The 19,888-nt window shown below is 36.7% G+C and overlaps 1 protein-coding gene across 7 annotated transcripts in view; it reads left to right on the top strand.

Moving 5' to 3' along the window:
- Positions 1 to 19,888, top strand: part of METTL8 (methyltransferase 8, tRNA N3-cytidine) — a 117,034-nt gene that overhangs the window by 56,744 nt on the left and 40,402 nt on the right. The gene's annotated exons all lie outside the window — the stretch shown is intronic.

The raw sequence follows: 19,888 nt of genomic DNA on the forward strand, positions 1-19,888 counted from the left end.
TAAAATAAAGTCTCTTTTAGGAGATTGGTGAAAAATAAGATTGGAATTATATAGGTCAGATGTACAGGTACAGGGTGGGAGCGGCATTGTTTGTGGCCTTGAATCCAAAGCTGAAGGGTTAGGCGTTACAGAGCCACTGAGGAGAAATGACATTATACATAATTAACGCATTTTTTTTCTATACCTTGTTGTTGTTGTTAGGTGCCGTTGAGTTGGCTAATATAGTGTATGTATTTGGTAACAGTATATTGGACAGATCAGCAGGGAGCACTAGCAGTAGGAAAGGGCCTTAAGAAGGAAGAGTAAATAAGACTTGGTGCTTGTATGGAATAAAGGAGGTGGAAGACTTTACCTCTGCCTCTCAAGTTCCCGTCCTAGATGACTGAAAGAAATAGAGAAATCAAGAGGTGAATTAGTTTGGGAACAAAGATGGCGAATTTTGTTTTAGACATTTTGAATAGACTTTGAGAGTAGGACATTTGAGGTAAAAATGTCCAGAACACAGATACCACTGCTAGGAAGAGGCAGAGGGGTCAGGGCTGAAGATGTGAACTTGGGTATGATATCTGTAGACAAAATTGTCATCTGAGTAGCCTCTAGAGCAGGATCTATAGGGATTTGGAAATATTCAAGGGCTTTTTAAAAAATATATTTATTGTAACAATACCAATTTTAAAAGGAAATGCATTGATCTTTTATTAATTAAACTTGTACTGTCAGTAGCCACTAGCCAGATGTGGTTATTAAGCACTTGAAATGTGGTTAGTCTGAATTGAGATGTGCTATAAGATTTTGAGAGGAGCTCTGGTAGTGCAATGCTTAAGCGCTCAGCTGCTAACTGAAAGGTTGGTGGTTGAAACCCACCAGCTACTCCACAGTAGAAGAGACCTGATGATCTGCTCCCATAGATTATAGCCTAGAAAACCCAATGGAGCAGTTCTACTGTGTCCTATCAAGTTACTTTGAGTCAGAATCGACTCAAGGGCAATGGGTTTGGTTAGTACAAAAAAAAAAAGAAAAAGTATCTTATTAATAACTTTTACATTGCTTACATGTTGAAATGATAATTTTTTTATATACTGGATTATATAAAATATATTATTAAAATTAATTTTACCTTTTGTGGCCACCAAGACTTTTAAATTACATATATGGCTTACATTATATATATATTTTTTGATAATTGCTGAATTAAACAATTTTGACTACCATCACCAATATGGGCATTTACTGCAGACTATAAGATAAAATAAGCCCTTTTGCCAGGCAATTAAACCTCCAGAGAACAGGCAAGCTTCTTGTTTCCCAGTTTTTTTGTATTCTTTTCTTCAGTGGACAGTAATGATGTACCTGTCTAGGTTCTCCTTTTCAGCCTGCTACCGTCTATTCTTTTGCCCAAGATTCCTGCCTACTGATTTAAGTTCTCTTTTGTCATTTTTTTTGTCATAGACCTCCTGAGAAGCAAGGGTCATCTAATTCAGTGGTCCTCAAACACCGTGAACTAGCTTTGGGTTGGCTGCACAAGAATCCTTTGAGGAGCTACTGTTTCACTAGATGTACATGTATGGCCAGGATTTTGTCATTTGAAAAAGCTCTTTCAGTAATTCTGTTAAGCAGCCAGGTTTGGGAAGCCTTGATGAAGCCCAGTGGTTTTCAAACTTTTGTTTAGCGTAAGAACGTTTTCTCCAAGTGAAGTCTTAACATGAAATATCAGTTATTAAAAGTGAAACAAACCTGCTCTGAATGAAGCAGGCATGGAGGCCCAGGGCATCAAAAGCACTACTTCCCTTCTCTCACTCTTCCTCCCTCATTCTAGCAGTTAGAGGATCCTTAGGGCTCTGTGGATCACAGTTTGAAAAACCTTGATCTAGTCCAGATAGCCATCCTCCTCCGTACCATACCCTCTAAGGAATATATCCAGCCTATTTTTTTTTTTTTTTAATGCCAGAATACCTCTAGTAAGCCCTCTCTCAGGGTAGATACATACTGTGATAACAACAATAAAAGTAATTTCCTCCAAGAGAAGAGGAAGGTAGTTGCTTCACTTTATCTCCCCCTCTACCTTATTTTTGCTTAGAGATTTTTTAAAAAACTGAAGACTAGCTTGCCTTCCCCCTCGTTCAAGTCCAAGTTCTGTCTAAAATATTTCACTTCCTTCCTTATTTTCTCCTTTATGTTTAAGAATGTTTCCTCTCTTGCTGAATTTGATTTTCTTAAGATGTTTCTAGAAGAAAATGTCACTTTCCTCTCAGAGATGTTGGCTAGATATGTCTACAGTTCATTGTGTCCTCTAGCCTCTAGTTAGTAAGCACTATTTATATATGACTCTTTTTCATTTTTTGAGAAAAACCCATTTTTATTCAGTTTCTAATATACTGAGAAAGATTTGCCTTCCAGACTCTGGATATTTGTATTGCTAGTACTTACATCTGCCTATAGTTGTTTAATTATACTTAGTACATTTATCAGTTTCTTGGATTTCAATGTTAAAAATAAAGAATGCCCCCTCTTACATACCTACTGCCACCTTGCCATCTACCTGAAGAATTCTTTATTCTTTAATACTGTTTACAACTTAGCCATGCTTTGAGTTCTACCAAATCTTCTTCATCTTTGTGTCCCCAATTCACAGCCCAGTGCCTGATATATATATAGGTTCTCAATAAATATTTAATAAGGGAATGGGTACTGGTTTCTTCCAGCAGCTGTGACCTCCATTCCTTTGTATGCAGAAGTGGGAAGGCATTAGCTTTTTCTATGTTTTGGTCTTTGTAAGTCACTCATTCCTAAGTAAGAAACTGATTTACTAATAAAAATAATCAGCCAAAATATTCATTACAGTCAAAAAGAGAAGCAGGAAGCCAGGAGTTAGAAATATAAATTAACATCTGTAGTAGAAAAGAAGATTCCGTTGAACTTACCTCAATTATTAGCTGATATGCCTGTAACAACTGTATTTCATCCATTCTGAGACTCACATTTTTCACTGATTAACATCCCTGAAATCATGACACTTCTTACAATTGTTGGCATCTAAAAATTGTCATTGGAAGTAGTTTTTTCCTTTTCTTTCTTACTGGTATAGAAAATAATGGCATCTTAGATTTGATAAAGTAGGATAATTATAATTTCAGAGTACTTAATTGTACGCTGTTTTAAGAACTATTACTCTTATTTTGCCCACACAAAACTGAGAGATGCAGAAAATTTAAGTGATTTCCCACTGCTGCACATCAAGGTTAACATATAGAGTATCTATTACATTGTTAGAAAAACCTTAGAACCTTTTGCTATATGGATAAACATTGATTCAAGAGAAGGTACATATGAGCATATGGGAAGATATTCAACCTGCACCACAGTAAAAGAAACCCAAATTAAAATAATAAAGTACCTTTTTAGAGCTCTTAAGTTATCAAAAAAATTTTTTAAGAAAACAATCAGTCCTGGCAGCCTTGAAATTAATACAATCTGTTTGGTTAGCAACTTGACACATTATATTAAGGACCATAAAATAGTCACATTCTATTACCCAAAAATTCAGCTTCTGGGAATTTATTATAAAAATTTTCATTCAAAAGAAAGAGATATTTGTTTCGGCATGACTAATAATAGTGTAAATAGTAAACACTCTACAAGCCCAGCAGTAAAGGAATTATGGTACATTTCCTTAATTGCCTATTGTGCGGCAGTTTTATTGGAATTAAGTTATTTATAGCATTTCCTTTTTATCCTTTTAATGTCTGTAGGATTTATAGTAATGTCCTGTGATTCATTTCTGGTATTGTTATTTGTGTTTTCTTCCCTTTGGCCCCCTCATTCTTGTTAGGGGACTATCAATTTTATGAATCTTTTTAAAAAACTGAACTTTTATTGTTTATCTATTGTTTCCTAGTTTACTAATTTTTTCTCTAATTTTTATAACTTCCTTCTTTCTCCTTACTTTGAGTTTAATTTACTTTTTCTTCTGGGTCCTTGAAAAGGAAACTTAGATCATTGATGTGGAGCCTTTAGTTTTTTCTAAAATAAGAACTTAAGGCTATAGATTTCTTCTGGGTATTTTGTCTGACAAATTTTACTATGTTGTATTTTCCTTATCATTCAGTTTGACGTATTTTTAAATTTATCCTCTGAAATGTTCTTTGACCCATGGATTATTTAGAAATGTGTTGCTTAACTTCAATCTTTAGGATTTTTCTTAAAATCTTACTGATTTCTAATGTAATTCCACTGTGGTAAGAGAACATACTCTGTATTATTTGTCTTTCAATGTATTGAGACTTATTCTGTAGCCCAGTATGTGACCTATTTTAGTGAACGTTCTGCGTACCTTAAAAAAAAAATCTTCTGCAGTTAATATGAATTTGTCTGTTTTTTCTTTAGTTTCTTCAGTTTTTGCTTCATGTGTTTTCAAGCTATTAGTTGCATACACATTTAGAATTATGCTGTCTTTCATGAATTGACCCATTCATCATTATGAAATATCCCCCTATCTCTGGTGATACCCCTTGCCTTGAAATCTACTCTGTTGTTAATACAGTCACACTGGCTTTCCTAGGCTTAGTGTTGCATGGTATGTCTTTCTCTCTCTCTTTTATTTATTTATTTCCAAATTTTCAACATGTACGTGTCCTTATTTTGAAAGTGTGTTTCTTATAGAAAGTTTATAACATCCGGTTTACAATCTCTACCATTTAATTTGTGGAGTATTTAATCTATTTGCATTTAATGTAACTGAATATGGTTTGGTTTAAATCTGCCATCTTGCTGTTTATTTTTTATTTGTCTTATCTGTTCTATTTCCCTTTGTTTCTCCTTTCCTGCCTTCTTTTGGATAAATTTGTACTCTTTTTACATTCTGTTTTATTTCCTCTACTGAATTTTTAGCTATGCATCTTTGCATTATTGTTTAGAGGTTGTTCTGGGGCAGTGGTTTCAAACTTTTTGGTCTCAGGACCTCTTTCCGCTTTTAAAAATCATTGAGGACCCCAGAGACCTTTCATTTATGTGAATTATATCTACTGATATTTTCCATATTAGAATTAAAACTGAGACTTTTAAAAATATTTATTTATTCATTTTAAAATGAATTACATGTTAACACAAGTTACGTACTTTAATGAAATACCTATATATTTCCCCCAAATATAGTATGAAGAGTAGCATTGTTTTTAAATGTTTGCAAATCTCTTTAATGTCTGGCTTAGTGAAAGAAGCTGGGTTCTCATATCTGCTTCTACATTCAATCTGTTGTGATAGGTTGGTTGTTTAGGATGAATTATATGAAAAAAAAATCAAAAGTATGTAATTGTAAAGGGGAGAGTTTTTAAACAGCCTTTTCAGATAATTGTGACAATTTTTTTTGATACTACGCTAACTTTGGACAGTGGTAGTTTTTTAAAGGTAAGTGACAGTAGGGAATATGAAACCATATCAGTGAACTTTTTGTATTCCGCTATATTAAAATCCATCAGTCAGTCTTGCACTTTGAATGGATCTATATTACCTAGGCATCATTTTATAACATCATGCATGGGTAGTTTGGAAAAGATTGGTTTTCTGATATATATAGATCTTCCAAATATTGGCACATTCCATTATACAACATTTAAAAATGACATTCATTAATATCACCACTAGTATTATCAGAAAAGTCTTTAAGTGTTGAGAAATTCTCAGACTCGTGGTTTAGAAAACACGAGCTTGATAAAATTCTAATTCTTGCTTGAAAGCACAAAATTTATCTTTGGCAACAAATACTGTCATTTGTTTTTCTGGACGTGATAGACTCATTTCATTTACTTTCAAGAAAATATCTGCCAAACACCTAAGTTTGAATAACTATAGTTTGTCTATGATTGCTGTTTCAAGTAAAAATAGCATTCCATGAAAAAAGCTGCTAATTCGGTTCACGATTCAAAAAATTACACAAGGGCTTTTCCACGAGTTAGTCGTATTTCAGTAGGCAGCAGAAGTGCTTTATGGTGTGCTTCCATTTTGTTACACAGGATATTAAAAAGATATGCGTTCAAGGTCAAGATTTTATAAAACTAGTAATTTTTTCTTGGCTTATAAAGGACATTCTTCAGTAAAATTGGATTTTTTTAAACAAAAAACTGGAGCTGTATTTACCACCAATTGCATGGTGGTAGAGAACGCAGTGATAACTAATACGTTTTATTGCTGCCGCCTTGTTTTATGCTAAGGCAGTAGCACTTTTGCCCACTATTGTTTTTCTTTTAAAATTTTTATTGTGCTTTAAGTGAAAGTTTACAAATCAAGTCAGTCTCTCATAAAAAAAAAAATTTATATTCACCTTCCTGTATACTCCTAATTGCTCTCCCCCTAATGAGACAGCCTGCTCCTAATGAGACAGACCCTCCACGCTCTTTTCATGTCCATTCTGCTGGCTTCAGGCCCCCTCTGCCCTCTCATCTCCCCTCTAGTTAGGAGATGCCAGCATAGTCTCAAGTGTCTACTTGATCCAAGAAGCTTATTCTTCACCAGCATCTTTTTCTATCCCATTGTTCAGTCCAATCCCTGTCTGAACAGTTGGCTTTGGGAATGGTTCCTGTCTTGAGCTAACAGAAGGTATGGGGGCCATGAGCACCGGGGACCTTCTAGTCTCAGTCAGACCATTAAGTCTGATATTTTTATGAGAATTTGGGGCCTGCATTCCACTGCTCTCCAGCTCCCTCAGGGGTTCTCTGTTGTGTTCCCTGTCAGGGCAGCCATCAGTTGTGGCCAGGCACCATCTAGTTCTTCTGGTCTCAGGCTGATGTAGTTTCTGGTTTATGTGGCCCTTTCTGTCTCTTGGTCTCATAATTACCTTGCGTCCTTGGTGCTGTTCATTCTCCTTTGCTCCAGGTGGGTTTAGACCAATTGATGCATCTTAGATGGCCACTTGCTAGCGTTTAAGACCCCAGACGCCACTCTCCAAAGTGAGATGCAGAATGTTTTCTTAAAAGATTTTATGTCAGTTGACTTAGATGTCCCCTGAAAACATGGTCCCCAAACTCCTGCCTCTCCTATGCTGGCCTCCGAAGCATTCAGTTTATTCAGGAAGATTCTTTGCTTTTGGTTTAGTCCAGTTGTGCTGACCTCTCCTGTATTGTGTTTTGTCTTTGCTTTCACCTACGTAGTTCTTATGTACTATCTAATTAGTGAATACCCCTCTCCCTCTCTCCCTCCCTCCCTTGCTCCCTCCTCTCATAACCATCAAAGAATATTTTCTTCTCTGTTTAAATTGTTTCTCAAGTTCTTGTAATAGTGGTCTTATATTTGTCCTTTTGCAGCTGAATGATTTCACTCAGCATAATGCCTTCCAGATTCCTCTATGTTATGAAATGTTTCACAGATTCATCACTGTTCTTTATTGATGGGTAGTATTCCATTGTGTGGATATACCATAATTTCTTTATCCATTCATCCATTGATGGGCATCTTGGTAGCTTCCATCTTCTTGCAATTGTAAACAGTGCTGCAGTGAACATGGGTGTGCATATGTGAGTTCGTGTAAAGGCTCTTATTTCTCTAGGATATCTTCCAAGGACTGGGATTGCTGGATTGTATGGTAGTTCTATTTCTAGCTTTTTAAGGAAGCACCAAATCAATTTCCAAAGTGGTTGTACCATTTGACATTCCCACCAGCAGTGTATAAGTGTTCCAATCTCTCCACAGCCTCTCCAACATTTATTATTTTGTGTGTTTTGGATTAATGCCAGCCTTGTTGGAGTGAGATGGAATCTCATTGTAGTTTTGATTTGTATATCTCTAATGGCTAATGATTGTGAGCATTTCCTCACGTGTGTGTTAGCTACCTGAATGTCTTCTTTAGTGAAGTGTCCGTTCATATCTTTTGCCCATTTTTTAATTGGACTATTTGTCTTTTTGTAGTTGAGTTTTTGCAGTATTCTCTAGATTTTAGAGATCAGGCACTGATCGGAAATGTTATTGCTAAAAACTTTTTCCCAGTTTGTAGGTAATTTTTTTACTCTTTTGATGAAGTCTTTAGATGAGCATAGGTGTTTGATTTTTAGGAGCTCCCAGTTATCTAGTTTTTCTTCTGCATTCTTAATAATGTTTTGTATACTGTTTGTGCCAGGTGTTAGGGCTCCTAACATTGTCCCTATCTTTTCTTCCATGATCTTTATCGTTTTGGATTTTATATTTTGATCTTTGATCCATTTTGGGTTCATTTTTGTGCATGGTATGAGGTATAGGTCTTGTTTCATTTTTTTGGAGATGGATACCCGGTTATGCTAGCGCCATTTGTTAAAATGACCGTCTTTGCCCCATTTAACTGTTTTGGGGCCTTTATCAAATATCAACTGCTCATATGTGGATGGTTTTATGTCTGGATTCTCAATTCTGTTCCAGTGGTCCATGTATCTGTTGTTGTACCAGTACCGGGCTGTTTTGACTACTGTGGTGGTATAATACGTTCTAAAATCAGGTACTGTGAGGCCTCTCACTTTGTTCTTCTTTCTCAGTGATGCTTTACTTATCCGGGGCCTCTTTCCTTTCCATATGAAGTTGGTGATTTGTTTCTCCATCTCATTAAAAAATGTCATCGGAATGTGGATCAGAATTGCATTGTATCTATAGATGGCTTTTGGTAGAATAGACATTTTTACAATGTTAAGCCTTCCTATCCACGAGCAAGGTATGTTTTTCCACTTACATAGGTCTCTTTTGGTTTCTTGCAGAAGTGTTTTGTAATTTTCTTTGTATAAGTCCTTTACATCTCTGGTAAGATTTATTCCCAAATATTTTATCTTCTTGGGGGCTACTGTAAATGGTATTGATTTGGCAATTTCCTCTTCGATGTTCTTTTTGTTGGTGTAGAGGAATCTAACCGATTTTTGTATGTTTATCTTGCATCCTGATTCTCTGCTGAACTCTTCTATTAGTTTCAGTAGTTTCCTTGAGGATTCCTTAGGGTTTTCTGTTTATAAGATCATGTCATCTGCAAACAGAGATACTTTTACTTCTTCCTTACCAATCTGGATGCCCTTTCTTTTTTTATCTAGCCTAATTGCTCTGGCTAGAACCTTCAGCACAATATTGAATAAGAGTGGTGATAAAGGGCGCCCTTGTCTGGTTCCCAATCTGAAGGGGAATGCTTTCAGGCTGTCCATTTAGGATGATGTTAGCTACTGGCTTTGTATAAATTCCCTTTATTATATTGAGGAATTTTCCTTCTATTCCCATTTTGCTGAGAGTTTTTATCATGAATGGGTGTTGAACCTTGTTAAATGCCTTTTCTGCATTGATGGATAAAATCATATGATTCTTGTCTTTTATTTATATGCTGGATTGCATTAATTGTTTTTCTAATGTGGACCATCACCATGTGGTCATGGTGAATTATTTTTTTGATACGTTGTTGCATTCTGTTGGCTAGAATTTTGTTGAGGATTTTTGCATCTAATTCATGAGGGATATAGGTCTATAATTTTCTCTTTTTGTGGCATCTTTAACTGGTTTTGGTATCAGGGATATGCTGGCTTCATAGAATGAGTTTGGGAGTATTCCATCCTTTTCTATGCTCTGAAATACCTTTAGTAGTAGTGGTGTTAACTCGTCTCTGAAAGGTTTGTAGAACTCTGCAGTGAAGCCTTCCGGGCCAGGGCTTTTTTTTATTACCTTTTGAATCTCTTCTTTTGTTATGGGTCTATTTAGTTGTTCTATCTCTGTTTGTGTTAGTTTAGGTAGGTAGTGTGTTTCTAGGAATTCATCCATTTCTTCTAGGTCTTCAAATTTGTTAGAGTACAATTTTTCATAGTAATCTGATATGATTCTTTTATTTTCAGTTGGGTCTGTTGTAATATCGCCCATCTCATTTCTTATTAAGGTTATTTGTTTCCTCTCCTGTTTTTCTTTTTTTAGTTTTGCCAATGGTTTATCAATTTTGTTGATTTTTTTCAAAGAACCAGCTTTTGATCTTGTTAATTCTTTCAATTGCTTTTCTATTTTCTATTTCATTTAGTTCAGCTCTAATTTTTATTATTTGTTTTCTTCTGGTGCCTGTGGGTTTCTTTTGTTGCTCTCTTTCTATTTGTTCGAGTTGTAGGGATAATTCTTTGATTTTGGCCCTTTCTTCTTTTTGTATGTGTGCATTTATTGATATAAATTGACCTCTGAGCACTGCTTTGTCTGTGTCCCAAAGGTTCTGATAGGAAGTGTTCTCATTCTCATTGGATTATATGAATTTATTCCATCCTTAATGTCTTCTATAATCCAGTCTTTTTTGAGCAGGGTGTTTTTCAGTTTCCAAGTGTTTGATTTCTTTTCCCTGCTTTTTCTGTTATTGATTTCTACTTTTATGGCCTTATGGTCAGAGAAGATGCTTTGTAATATTTCAGTGTTTTGGATTCTGCTAAGGCTTGCGCGCTCCTTGGAAACTCTGTGGAGCAGTTCTACTCTGTCCTATAGGGTCGCTATGAGTCAGAATCGACTCTATGGCAGTGGCTTTTTTCTTTTTTTTTTTTTTAAGGCTTGCTTATGATCTAATATGTGGTCTGTTCTAGAAAATGTTCCATGTGAACTAGAAAAGAAGTATACTTGGCTGCTGTTGAGTGGAATGTTCTGATTATGTCTATGAGGTCAAGTTGGTTGATTGTGGCATTTAGATCTTATATCTTTATTGAGCTTCTTTCTGATGTCCTGTCCTTCACCAAAAGTGGTATGTTGAAGTTTCCTACTATTATTGTGGAGCTGTCTATCTCACTTTTCAATGTTCATAGAGTTTGTTTTATGTATCTTGCAGCCCTGTCACTGGATGCATAAATATTAATATGCTTTTATCCTCCTGGTGTATTGTCCCTTTAATCGTTATATAGTGTCCTTATCCTTTATGATGGATTTAACTTTAAAGTCTATTTTGTCAGAAATTAATATTGCCACTCCTGCTTTTTTTTGATTGTTGTTTGCTTGATATATTTTTTTCCATCCTTTGAGTTTTAGATTGTTTGTGTCTCTAAGTCTAAGGTGTGTCTCTTATAGGCAGCATATAGATGGATCGTGTTTTTTAATCCATTCTGCCACTCTCTCTCTTTATTGGTCCATTTAGTCCATTTTCATTCAGGGTAATTATGGATAGGTATGAATTTAGTGCTATCATTTTGATGTCTTTTTTTGTGTGTTGTTGACAGTTCTTTTTCCCACTTAATTTTTTGTGCTGAGTAGTTTATCTTTATATATTGTCTTTTCTTCATATTTGTTGTTTTTGATTTTGTTTCTGCTGAGTCTCTTTTTTTTATTTTGATGTGTGGGATAGTTTGTCTCCTTTGTGGTTACCTTAGTATTTACACCTATTTTTCTAAATTTAACACTAACTTTTATTTCTTTGTATCAGTGTCTTCCTCTCCATATGGCAGATCTATGACTACATTTCTTAGTCCCTCTTTCTTGTTTTAATGTTGTCTTCTTTTACATCACAGTTTCCCTGTTTTGACCGTTTTTTAATCTCGATTTATTTTTGTGATTTTCCTGTCTGGCTTGATGTCTGATTGGTGTGTCCAGTGTTCTAGTCTTGGATTGATACCTGATATTATTGATTTTCTAACCAAAGAACTCCCTTTAGTACTTCTTGTAGTTTTGGTTTGGTTTTTAACGAATTTCCTAAACTTTTGTTTATCTGGAAATGTCCTAATTTCACTTTCATATCTAAGAGACAGTTTTGCTCGATATATGATTCTTGGCAGGCAATTTTTTTCCTTCAATGCATCATGTAAGTCATCCATTGGCTTCTTGCCTGCGTGGTGTCTGCCAAGTAGTCCGAGCTTATTCTTATTGACTCTCCTTTGTAGGTGACTTTTCATTTATCCCTAGCTGCTCTTAAAATTCTCTCTTTATCTTTGGTTTTGGCAAGTTTGATTATAATATGCCTTGGTGACTTTCTTTTAAAATTTATCTTATGTGGAGTTGGATGAGCATCTTGGATAGATATTGTCACATCTTTCATGATATCAGGGAAGTTTTCTGCCAAAAAATCTTCAACAATTCTGTCTGTAATTTCTGTTATCCCTCCCTGTTCTGGTACTGTAATCACTCGTAGGCTATGTCTCTTGATAGAGTCCCATGTGATTCTTAAGGTTTCTTCATTTTTTTTTTTAATTCTTTTATTTGATTTTTCTTTAAATACATTGGTACCCAGCACTTTATCTTCAAGTTCACAAATTCTGCCTTCTACTTGCTCAGTTCTGCTCCTCTGACTTTCTGTTGAGTTGTCTACTTCTATAATTTTACTGTTAATCTTCTGAATTTCTGATTGCTATCTCTCTATGGATTTTTCCAGCTTATTAAATTTTTATTATGTTCTTGAATAACCTTTTTAATTTCTTCAGCTGCTTTATCTGTGTGTTCCTTGGCTTGTTCTGTGTATTGCCTGATTTCCTTCGTGATGTCTTGAAGTGTTCTGTATATTAAGCTTTTGTATTCTGCAACTGGTAATTCCAGGAAGGCACTTTCATCTAGAAGATCCCTTGATTCTTTGTTTTGAGAGCTTGTTGAGGCGATCGTGCTCTGTTTCTATATGTGACTTGATATTGACTGTTGTCTCCGAGCCATCTATAAGTTCTTGTATTAGTTTATTTTATGTTTGCTTAATGTATTGTAGTTTCTTGCTTTGTTTTGTTTTGATATCCCCAGATGGGTTGCTCGAGTGAGCTATCTTGATTATTTTCACCTTTGGAGCTCTGACATCCTGTCCCCAGATGGCTAGAGCTGTTATCAGGTATATCAGTCTAGGAGCCCATTCACTTTTCTTGTATGAATTCAGCTCAGGTGCCCAGGTAGTTGGTCATCAAGTATGTGGTACAGGCTCTGCCCTACAGTCTTAGAGGGGCAGGAGTGATTGGTGTAGCTGCCAGTATCTGGTTGCAGCTGGGGGTCACACTCTGAACAAGGCAGGGGCCTGAGAATCGTCCCCCAAGTGTCTCTGAAGAAAGCATGTCCCTTTTCCCTAGAGCTTACAGGTAGGTGGGTTCTGCAGACAGACCATGGGCACCCAGTGATTTTGGTTGTAGGGACTGGGAGATACCAGTTATCTTTGGACCCATGTTGCAGGGGGCTGGGTGACCTGAGTGGAGCCACCAGTCCTTAGGCCCTGGATGTGGGTAGGTGAGGACCTTGTTTAATAGGCAATGCGGTGTGAAACATCAAACACCCATGTCTCCACTGCACAGCTGAAACAGTTGTAGTCTGCCACACGGGCCCATTCTCCTGAAATAGGCCCACACAGGTCCATGCTGGGGGAAAGGTATTCAAAGTCCATGGACTGTTCATGGCTGGACAGGAGCTGCTTCTGTCCTGAGCTCCCCCGGTTAGTGGAGCTGGCAAATTATCTTTTCCTCCAACTGTGAATTTATTCCTTCTCCAAGGACAGGAGGATGGCGCTTGGTGCTCAACAGGGCCTATCTCAGGCCCAGGGAAATAAACAGCCACTGAAGCTGGCTTGGGGGCGGGGGGCATGGTAAAATATTCGCAAGTACTTAGTTTTTGCCAAGAGCACCATTCTTCTCTGGTTCTGGAGGTGTGAGTAGGCTGTGTGGCTGGCTGCTTCTCCCTGAGGAAACTGCAGCCAAACGCTAGTATCAGGCCATCACAGCCACTCCCAGGAATGGTGCCTGAGGGCTCCCGGCAGTTCAGATCCGGTAATTCCTCTCTGCTTCTGAACCGTCTCTTCCTCCCCCTGCCTCTCAGTCTCTTTTCTAACATTGCCTTTGATGTTCAGGGCTCCTAGCTTATCATAAATATAATTGTTTCACTTGTTTTTTCAGGTCTTTGTTGTAAGAGGGCTTGCCGGAATCATCTGTCTATTCCGCCATCTTGTCCTGGCCTCCCCACTATTGTTTTTATACCATCAGTGCAAATGATGTATGAAAAAGGCAAATAACATCTTAGTATTATTAACAAAATTGTTTTAACTTAATGGACCACCTGAAAGGATGGACCACACTTTGAGAACCACTGCTCTAGAGATTACAATATGCCTTCTCAACTTAATACAGTCTACTTAGAATTAATATTATACCACATCACATAAAATATAAGACTCACCTGTTGTGTTTCTCTTCTTTCAAGGATTGCAGCTCTGCACTGCCTACAGTGTAGTCCAATGCATAAGAATAGTTGCTTCATGTATTTTAGCCAGTTTTATAATTGTTTATGACAGGAGAGTAAGCCCATTACTAGTTACTCTGTTATGGCCAAAATCACAACTCCTACAGCAGCTTAAAGTCATAATTATTAAATTTTGTATCTATGTAGAAAAGTGTGTGTGTACATAAATACAGGAAGAGAACTTGAAAAAATAAGAACTTTAAAAAAATGTATTAGGATATTTAAATGATAGGTAAAGCTCTTTGTTTTAAAATATTTTCTTTATTAATGTAATGATCAAACCAAACCAAACCTGTTGCTGTCGAGTCAATTCTGACTCATTGCAGCTCTATAGGGCAGAGTATAACTGCTCCTTAGGGTTTCCAAGGCTGTAAATCTTTTTTTTCCCCCCTTTCTTATTGTACTTTAGATGAAGGTTTACCGAGCGGATTAGTTTCTCATTAAACAATTAATACACGTATTGTTTTGTGACATTGGTTGCCAACCCCACGGCATGTCAACACTCTCCCCTTTTCAACCCTGGGTTCCCCGTTACTGGCTTTCCTGTCCCCTGCTGCCTTCTCGTCCTTGCCCCTCAGCTGGTGTGCTCACTTAGTCTCATTTTATTTTGTGGGCCTGTCTAATCTTTGGCTTAAGGGTGAACCTCAGGAGTGACTTCAATACTGAGTTAAAAGGGTGTCCCGGGGCCATACTCTCAGGGTTTCCCCAGTCTGTGTCAGACTGGTAAGTCTGGTTTTTTTTTTTCTGTGAGTTGGAATTTTGTTCTACGTTTATCTCCCGCTCTATCTGATACCCTCTATTGTGATCCCTGTCAGAGCAGTCAGTGGTGGTAACCAGGCACCATCTAATTGTACTGGACTCCGTCCGGTGGAGGCTGTGGTAGTTGTGATCCATTAGTCCTTTGGACTAGTCTTTCCCATGTGTCTGGTTTTCTTCATTCTTCCTTGCTCCAGATGGGGTGAAACCAGTGGAGTATTGAGGATGGCCATTCACAAGTTTTTAAGACCCCAGATGTTACTCACCAAAGTAGGATGTATAACATTTTCTTTATAAACTATGTTATGCCAATTGAGCTAGATATCCCCCGAGACCATGGTCGCCGGCCCTCAGCCCAGCAGTTCAGTCCCTGAGGGAGTTTGGATGTGTCTGTGAAGCTTCCATGACCTTGCGAATGCCGTAAATCTTTGTGGAAGCAGACTGCCACATCTTTCTCCCACAGAGTGGCTGGTGGGTTTGAACCGCCAACCTTTTGGGTAGCAGCTGAGTACTTTAACCACTGCATACCAGGGCTCCTTATTATAACGATAGCTCTTGTAATAAGTATGAATTTGTTATAGAGTTACAATTGTTAAAATAGTTTTAGGCTGAAACTAATAAACTCCATTTATTCCTTTTACCTAGGAATAAATATTTTATTTTTAATTCACTAGCCATGTAATATAGCTGTCAAATTTGTCTTTAAATTGTGTTCCATAGTAAGACTTTTACATACACAGTAAATGACAAACGCAGGAAAATATACGGTCCGCGTAGTTTTCGCTGGATGCTTTGGTTTATACCTGATTATTAAAAATCATAATAGGAAGCAGTACCACATTCAGCATAATTTTCTATAGATAGGATTCTCAAAAACTTAAGTACTCAAGCTGAACAAGTGTGTGTGTGTGTTTTAATTTTTCCAAACCCAGCCAAGTGCACAATTAGACCATTAGTGATATCAACTTAAAACTAAAGCAGTTGTATAGAATTGTATAGAATCATTCAGCTATACAGAAGGAGGAGGAAATGCGAGTGCATGTTAAATATATATATATATATACACATATATATACACATTCCCACTGCCGTCAAGTTGACCGCGACTCATAGTGACCCCGTAGGACAGAGAACTGTCCCATTGGGTTTCCAAGGCAGTAATCTTTATGGAAGCAGATTGCCACATCTTTCTACTGCAGAGTGTCTGGTGGGTTCAAACCACCGACCTTTCAGTTAGCAGCCAGGCACTTAACCACTGCACAACCATGTCATAAAACTGAGGTCATAGGACTGATGACTACCACAAAATTATAAGACTAATTCCAGCCATGTTGTAAAAATTTATCTTGTTCAAAAATCTTATTTTTGAAGTTTCTTTTTTTTTTTTTTTCAAAATTTTAGGAAAAATATTCAGTATATTTTTCTGAATTGTCTTTTTTTTTCTTTTTAAGAAAACATATCTTCCTTTTTATTTTTAGCTCCCCCGCCAAGAAGGATGATGTAAAGTTTTAATGACCATTGTTGTATTTCTTAAATGCATAATATAGGTTTTATGTAAATATAGTTTAAAAAAAAATGACCTCTAGTCGAAACAGCTTTGTAATAGTTAAGGAAATTTTAAGACAGTTCTCTCTTATGCCCACCATTCTAACATAATGGTTTTTATTTCACTGTTTTAATCTTTACTCAATGTGTGTATAATTTTATATAGTTGTAATGCATGTACAATTTTGTGTTCTGCTTTTTCTAACCTCATGTTATTTCATAAGCACTTTACCATGTTGTTACATAGCCTTCATATTTATCATTTTAAATGTCTACATAATATTTAGTTACCATAATTTTTCACTCACCAATCATCAAGGTTGTTTCCAATTACTTGCTGTTGTATTTAGTGTTCCAGTGAATATATTTGTGTATTTAACATGTCTGTTGTTTTGAGTTACTTTGTTACAATAAATTTCCAGAAATACAATTCATAGGTCAAACAATATGAACCATTTTTTTTTCTTTGATGGTGTGAGGGTGGTGGTGATTGTTAAGTGCCTGATTATTTTCAGTTTGTTTATTAGTTGTTTTTCTCTGTGCTTACATTCAGTTGTAGTTGTATTTATTACTAATACAAACATGAGTGATTCTTATTGGTGGCTCCTGAATTTTAGGGCATGTGAATCAGAGCCTTCTAATATAAAGAACATCCATAAAGCAGCAGGTCTGGTAGAAATCCCCATAAATACAGTAGGAACATTTTATAGATTTCTGTGGGGACTCTGTAACTGAACAGAGGAAAAATCTGCTCTGCAGGAGCTTAGGGTATAATATTCCCCTCACTTAGCAGTTAAGAAAATGAAGCAACATAAAGAACAGTGTAAGGAAGTTAGAGTAATTTAAGAAATAACTAAATCTATTAAATGCTCAGGAAGAAGCAAGTTAAAATAACAGTTTTATAACAGATTCTCAAAGTTAAGGGGCCACATATACTGTCATTGTCTCACAGCTTGATTCTTCACAGAGAAATGGATTGTTCAGTTTTCTTTCCTGTATGCTGTAGAAATTTGTAGATGAGAAGAGCTTGTTTCCAGCCTTAGCCATGCTATTTTTTTAGTTAATGGCTTCTTGCCCTTAATGTCACAACTGTCGTGTAAATACTATACATACATATATATATATATATTTACACATACAGCGTATAAAGTATGATGGCTTATTTACTGTATATTAAAGTATGTCAAAACAAATCTAATCTCATTCATTAAAGCAAATGATGAAGTTGCTTAATGATTATTTAGCTTATAAAAGTTTGGGTTTTATTTGAAATGCTGGTGATAAAAATTTTCACAAAACTCTGATTTTTAAGTTATCATTTACTTTTCCTGGAGACTTCAGTATACCGGTTTTGATCCTTCTCAAAAGAAAGCAGTTTCTTACCTTTCAGTGGTATATTTATAGCCAGGTCACTAAAATATACCCTCTCATACCTGATTGCATAAACATGACTTAAAATAGGTCCAAGTTTAGCATCAGTCCACCTAAACCACCTCCTTATTCTGTCATTGCTGTTTTCCCAGATACTCAGTTTTAACCTCAGAATCATTCCTGACCCGTACTCTTCTCTCCTATCACCTAGTTAATCTCCAGGTCATAACCAAAATTTTTCTCAATATCTCTCCCCCATCCCCACCTCCACTCTTCTTTCTGTTTTCCATTGCCATCATCTTAGTCCTAGGGGCTCATTATTTCTAGACCACTGCAAGGGTCTTCTAATTGGCCACCCTTCCTCCCATCCCTCCGCCCCTTCACTGTATCTTGCACGTTACTCAACTGTCCTGCCCACATTGAAGATCGTCTGAAACCTGACCATTACTCAGCTCCCAGCTTCATTTGCAGCTACCCAAGAGAACCAGCCAGAATGTATTTTTTTCATTGTTTCCTGTATAGGCCATGCATATTCCCAGCTTTGTAATGACACATGGAATTGCCCCATTTCCTTTTCCCCTAACCTAAGCCCAAACCCTCCTCCTCCATTAAGCCTTCCTGTTTGCTCCAGCAAGCGTTTGTTGGCTACGTTCCCACTCATCAGGTGCTAACCATGTAGGCTGCATTGTATTATCATTTACTTTTTGTTTATTTGCCTGCATTGCTAGAATGTAAACCCATGGAGGGCAAGGATTATGTCTTAAATCTCTTTATCCCCACTGCCTTGGTAGATGGTAATAGACGGATGGTTGTGAGGATGGACTTTGAAATGAGACAAACCTGGGTTTGAATTCTGCTTCTGCCACTTACCAGCTATATGACTTTGAGCAAGTTACTACATTTCTGTTTCCTCATATAGATTAAATAAGAAATATATGTGTGTAATTTTTTTTTTTTAATGTACTTAGCACAGGACCTGGCATAGAATAAATAATGAATGGTAGTAATTATTATTGTAGTAATTATGATCATGTGTAAGTGTTCTGTTAATGTTTATTGATCACCATAATGATGCACCTCCAAGAATTTTGTAATTTATCCCTTTCTCAGCAGTAGAATGACTACAGATACCATAGGATAGATAACAGTGCTAGGGTTTTTTCCTATACTTGTCAGTAGGCTATATGGGACTTAATTTTTTTTTTTTAATTTTTATTGTGCTTTAAGTGAAAGTTTACAAATCAAGTCAGTCTTTCATACACCTTGCTATGTATACTCCTAGTTGCTCTTCGCCTAATGAGAAGGCACACTCCTTCTCTCCACCCTCCTTTTCTGTGTCCATTCAGCCAGCTTGTGTTTCCCTCTGCCTTCTTATCTCCCCTCCAGAGAGGAGCTGCCCACATAGTCTCATGTGTCTACTTGATTCAAGAAGCCCACTCCTCACCAGTATCATTTTCTGTTTTATAGTCCAGTCCAATCCCTGTCTGAAGAGTTGGCTTTGAGAATGGTTACTGTCTTGGGCTAACAGAACGTCTGGGGACCATGACCTCTGGGATCCTTCTAGTCTCAGAAAAAACAGACCATTAAGTCTGGTGGGGCTTAAATTTTATTATATGATTTTTTTAATTACTATCTAAAAAATGGCTTATTCTAGGGAATTGCTTCACTCATTTATAGTCTTGCCTATTGAAAATAAAGAAGTACAAACTTTGTAAAAACAAAATCAAGAAATTACCATTTTTTATATTAAAAAGTTGCTTCTTTTCCAAGAAAGACATTTTTGCAGCTGAAAATAATGTGTGTACATATAAATAAAAACAAATCTGTTGCTGTTCAGTTGATTCTGACTCATTGTGACCTTATAGGACAGAGTAGAACTGTCCCATAGGGTTTCCACATCTGTAAATCTGTACTGAAGCAGACTGCCACATCTTTTTCTCATGTGGAGTGGCTGCTGGGCTCCAACCACCAGCCTTTCAGTTAGCAGCCCAGAGCCATTGCACCACCAGGGCTCCTTTTCTGTACATAAATTTCTGTACCTAGAGGGAGAATAAATTTTGAAATGAAAAATACTTATAGGAAATGCCAG

This window comes from Loxodonta africana, chromosome 6 (genome assembly GCF_030014295.1).
Source record: "Loxodonta africana isolate mLoxAfr1 chromosome 6, mLoxAfr1.hap2, whole genome shotgun sequence".
NCBI lineage: Eukaryota > Metazoa > Chordata > Mammalia > Proboscidea > Elephantidae > Loxodonta > Loxodonta africana.